The sequence below is a fragment of the Rhinatrema bivittatum genome, chromosome 1 (assembly GCF_901001135.1).
Source record: "Rhinatrema bivittatum chromosome 1, aRhiBiv1.1, whole genome shotgun sequence".
Classification (NCBI taxonomy): domain Eukaryota; kingdom Metazoa; phylum Chordata; class Amphibia; order Gymnophiona; family Rhinatrematidae; genus Rhinatrema; species Rhinatrema bivittatum.
The window spans coordinates 824437240-824443239 of record NC_042615.1 but is presented as its reverse complement, the minus strand read 5'-3'; positions in this window follow the sequence as shown (position 1 = coordinate 824443239).

Genomic DNA, 6000 nt, shown 5'->3' with positions numbered 1-6000 from the left:
AGCGCCTCCTTTTTGACAGAAGCGGCGGCTGTCAGCGGGTTTGACAGCTGACGCTCAATTTTGCCGGCGTCGGTTCTCGAACCCGCTGACAGCCACGGGTTCGGAAAACGGACGCCGGCAAAATTGAGCATCCATCTTCCAACCCGTGGGCCGCGGGAAGATTTTTATTTTTTTTTTTTTGGGGGGTGGGCTTCTGACTTAATATCGCTATGATATTAAGTCGGAGGGTATATAGAAAAGCTGTTTTTTCTGCTTTTCTGTACACTTTCCCGGTGCCGGCAGAAATTAACGCCAGCCTTTCGCGCGGGAATAACTAATAGGGCCATCAACACGCATTTGTATGTTGCGGGCGCTATTAGTTTCGGGGTGGTTGGCCGCATATTTTCCATGCGCTATTACCCCTTACTGTATAAGAGATTAAAAATAGCACGTCGAAAACGTGCATCCAAAAAGGGGGTTAAAGGTGCACTCAGCCGAGCACATCATACTGAAGCGGCCCGTATGTTTGTTAGCTGATTAAGGAAATCAATTAAGCTTGTCTGACAGAATCTTCACTTTATGAAAACTTGCAGTCTGGTCTGCTATAATCTACTTGTTTCAAGATACTACAATACGGAAGAAAAAATAGCAAATAAGTGAAATAGTGGGACTTTTTCAGATATCTTACCGTGTGGATGGAGGAAGTGCAAACGTGACATTGTGAGACCCAGAGGTGAAAGGGAGGAATATGAAGAGGAAAAAGTGAAATTGCTTAAAAAATATTTCTGTTCGGTGTTGGCTTGGCTAAAAGGCGAAGTCAGAGAAGCTATTTTAGCCAAAAAAAATGTCCTTCGAAAACTGGAAGAAGGATGCATCTGAAGAAAATAGGAAAAAGCATAAGCAGTGGCAAATTAAATGTAGACACTGATAAGACAGGCTTGGAGAAAATTTATAAAGAATTTGGCCTTAGTGGCCGCGCTCCCTTCCCCCATTCCCTCCCCCTAACCTAACCTTCCCAGCCCTTCCCCTAACCTTTCCCTCCCCCCTATCCCTACTCTAACCCCCCCTGACCTTTATCTTACCTTTTGCACCTGCCACTGGCCCCGCCCCACCCCTTTATTAAAGCACCGGGACTTAGACGTGACCTGGGGCTTTATACGCGTTGCCGGGCCTTTCTAAAATAGGCCCGGCGCACTTAGGCCTTTAAAAATCCGGCCCTCAGTATTCAGGTTAAGTTGCCGTGTTGGCACTTTGCGATAAATAAGTGGGTTTTGGGTTGCAGTTTGGGCACTCGGTCTCTAAAGCGTTCGCCATCACTGCTCTAGGGCATTGTTTCTGGGTTTGTCCACTTTCAGTCCTTTTGGGAGAAAATTCATAAGTATTTATCATTTCTAGGGGTACAGACAGTGGGTTTTATTCCTGAGGGAGTTCAATTTGATGTAACCTCGTTTCAAATTCAGGGGAAAGGGAAAAGCCTTTGGCTCCAGAAAGCATGTTTGATAGCCCGGCACTGTATAGAAGAACAATTGGAGACTTTGCGTCCCGTTTCAAAGAGAGTGAATTTTGGAACTCTCTGACTCCTGAAGAAGCAGCCGCTGGCTGCGAAACACGGCCGCTGTCATTGAAATTGATTATCGGGCTACACATGCCCTGACCGGTAAAAAGAAGGATATCTTTACCAAGCAGGACATTGATCCTACGAGTCGCTCAGAAAAACAGCGATTCGAGTTATGGTTTGAAATCACTGTAATTGAAATTGGGTTATTTATGCCTTGACCGGTAAAAAGAAGGACATCTTATAAAAATTAAAAATTGCAAAAGAAAAAAGAAAAATAGAAACAAGAAAGAATCAACACGCATATAAATTGATTTGTTATTGAATACCGGATGGTATGAGTTTCCGTACACACAGGCTGCAGATGATTGAAAAGACCGGACGGCTCAGTGAGGTTTTCCTGAGCATGTTGACTTTGGCTTGCTGATGCAGTCCTGTTTCTCAATAATTTTTTGATGTAAAAATTTTTTTGATGTGTTTATGGCACTATGAATATGAACTGTTGAACACATTATTTTGGCAAATGGTAGATGACAAGATATAAATTACCGGTAATTGGCGATACCTTTTGTATTGACGGATGATTGTTGAGAAAGCCATTCTCTTTCAATGGTGTGAGCAAGAACCCCCAATTTTTGGCTATGGAGAAATACATTTCATAGTCTGATGCAGCTGGAATACCAAACTACGAGTCGCTCGTTTAAATGTAAACTTAAGTTTTTGGACATTTGGCATCCTTATCTACAATGACTGGTGATCGATTATCCATTCTCTTACCTGAGGACTGTGACATGTGTAGGGCCCCTTTGTACCTTACAGTGATGGGTGGGACTGGGGAGGAAGGGGGAGCGGGCGGGGGGTTAGATGACCTGATGGGGAAAAAAGTAAAACTGTTTTGAACCATTTTGCTGACTGGAAATTCTCTGTTGCTTGACAAGCCTCAGAGTCTTGTATGTCAAGCCTTTGTTGCTGTATATTTTCAATAAAGTTTAAAATGTTAAATAAAACAGTATTAAGCACAACAGAAAGATATCATTAAAATACCCAACCTGACATGGCCAAGTTTCAGCAACAATACCTGCATCAGGATAAATGAGATTGAAACCACAATAATAATAATAATACGGGTCTGAATAACTGAAAAAGCACAAACACCTCAACTGCATCCCTAGAGGTGATAACCCAGAGGTCTCATTAGGCACTATACCTAAACAGAGTCATAAAGCCAGAGCCGTGGATGGTAGTGCATGAACAGCTAGTGCAACGCAACTGTAAATCTGATATTGATCAGTAGAAAACTGATATGCAAAGGGATGTCCATCCCTGAAGCATAAAGGACATTTTTTAAAACAATTCTCTTAAAGAAAACATCCTCCAAAACGAAATAACTTAAAAAGCAAAACATAGCAGAATGTAACACGAGGTTATATTACAGATAAGTCTAAATATGTACAAAACAAGAAACAATAAATAGAGAAGCAACAGGGTCATAGCCGGCAGCACCGCAGCATCAGTCAGGCACTGCTTCAAGGCTGCAGCCCTGGTCTGTAGTATAAATGTGACCCGACTGTGGTAAATAATATACTATACATATATACCTATATATGTATATATGTATATATACCTATGTATATATATATATATATCTATACCTATAAATAATATACTATACATATATACCTTTTTTAGATAACCCCAATCATGTATCCCACCTAGTTAATTATTACTTGTATAATCCACCCTATTATTTATATGTTATTGTTATTATTATTATTATAATTACTGTTCCTCTTATAATCATGTGATAATTGTAAAGCCTGTTGCTAAGTTCTGTTCTCTGTAAACCGACGAGATGTTCCCAACGTTCGTCGGTATATAAAAGATATTAAATAAATAAATAAAATAAATAAAATATATCTATATATAATAGGGTAATAGCCGGCAGCAACGCAGCATCAGTCAGGCACTGCTTCAAGGCTGCAGCCCTGGTCTGTAGTATAAATGTGACCCATCTGTGGTAAATAATATACTGTAAAATAAAGGAAACATTAAAAAACCCTTGCATTAAACCAAGTATAAAAAAGACCACCGGGGTATGGTCAAAATAGAATTAAAAAGGGGGATAAAAAGGGAAATGAAAATAAAAAATGTACAGAGGGCAAATAAACCATTGCAAATAAAATGGAAATACTTGGAGATATAAAACAGGGGTCAAACCAACTTCTAAAACTGAAGTTCCAAAGAATTTAAGAGCTACAGTGGTTCCTAATAAAAAAAAATAGCATTAAGAATATATAACCCAGAGGCTGTGGATAATTGCCTTAGCAATTAAAATAAAAAGAAACTGCTGTATAAAAAAGTGAAATATGATTACACTGTGAGCAGTCCCAGGATCACAATTCAGTGCAAAGAGTCTGTAGCATTGATGCAACAAAGTCAGAGCTGCAGTCCCCAGACGTCCCCAGTTACTAAAAGTGACTGTCAAAATGTTCCAGCAGCGGTCAGACTTTTTCAAAGCCAAGTAAGAATCCAGCCTGATAAAAAAAACTTCTTAACAAACAAAAACCGCCGCACTGCAGCTGAATGCCACGGCTCAGCAAAGAATCCTAACGGCCACAATTGCAACCCCCACCAAGAGCCGACAGGTTTCAAGCATCAATGTGAATTAAATAAGAATAAACATCATTAAAACTATATAAGAAAAAAAAAACAGGGAAGAAAAAAGTATTAATATTTAAAAAGCAAATGATGTAATAAAAAATATATCTGAATCATAATCAGGAATAAAATATATATAATCTTTAATAAAATATTCAAAAGTTAAATATAAAGACTCAACCAAATATATTATAACATTAAATAACATAAGGGCATAACTATATAATAAATATATAAATGAGTGAATTATACAAATTCTGAAAATGATATCACAATACAAATTAGTGAAAGTGAATGAAAATGGTAACACACTCCCGATTTAAATGAAAACAGAAAAATCAAAACATGAAACATGTGAACAATGAAAAATAATACAATTGAAAACCAAAAATTAACTATATTAAAATAATTCATTTTATAATATTTAACACTGTATTAAAAATGCAAACAAGTATTCGAAAGGGCATCATAAGCCAAACCGTTGAACTAAATCCCATAAAAATACAGATAAATCTAGATAACATATTTAAACCAGAGGGTTGGATCATACTGAATTAAAAAAAAAATTACTTATATATTCCATCAACAAATTAAAGATTCAGACATGGGGACCACAATGTCCCCTTACATAGCAAATCTCTTTGCGGCAAACTTTGAGATGCTTTCTCTCATTACTTACATCTCTAAAAACTATGTTGTCTTGTGAAAAGCTGCAGAGATGATGTTTTAGTGTTGTGGGAAGGGAATATGGAAGACCTTGATTGGTTTTATAAATGGATACATTCATGGGACAACAACCTGAGGTTCCAAATGAGCAGGGATCCTGATGAGATCCCATTCCCGGAAATTTCAATAGAAATACACAATACTGGTTTTGAAAACCCACAGACTGTAATACTTTCAAAGCCACTCTAAAATGTCCCAGCTCCCTCTCAGGAAACAAACAGTCTCTATATTGAAAAATCAAACAATGTAATAAAAAATATATCTGAATCATAATAAGGAATAAAATATATATAATATTTAATAAAATATTCACAAATATAAATACTTAATCAAATATATTATAAAATTAAATATCATAAAGGCATAGTTATATAGAAATATAAAAATGTGTGAATTATAAAAATTCTGAAATTGATATCATAACAGTACAAATTGTCAAGATGCAATACAAAGTGAAATTTAATGTGAATAAAGAATGTGGTTCTATTTATAAGAAATATTTTAGAAGTAGTGCTATGTGCAAGCAATAAAGAAGAATAAAAGACATGGTTGGATAAGTGAAGAGTACATATAGAGACTGTTTCCTGACATTTTAGAGTGTAGTTATAGACAGCCTGAGAAGAATAAGAAGAATAAAAGACATGGCTGGATAAGTGAAGAGTACATATAGAGACTGTTTCCTGACATTTTAGAGTGTAGTTATAGACAGTCTGAGAAGCGCTGGATGGTGTTTCATTGTGTGCAGCAAACTTTCAAAGCCACCAAAATAGGGTCCTTACTAATAAGCCAATTCCTCAGAAGATTTGTGTACAACTAGGAGTGAATTTGGAGCACAAGCACTGGCGTTGAAGGGCAGATTTTGTGCTAGGGGTGCCCATATAGGAGAGCAACAAAATCAGAAAAGAGATCATTTATTAAAGAGGAATGAGAATGAGAGTGATTAAAAAATTGGTTTTGCCCATTATGGATTTCCTATTTTACTACAAATATCAAAACCATTTTAAGAGCACCCGGGCATATAATTCAAGGTCTAAATGGTTTGGAGAGAAAAAAAAAAGAAGACTTTACAGTAGCTTTCACGA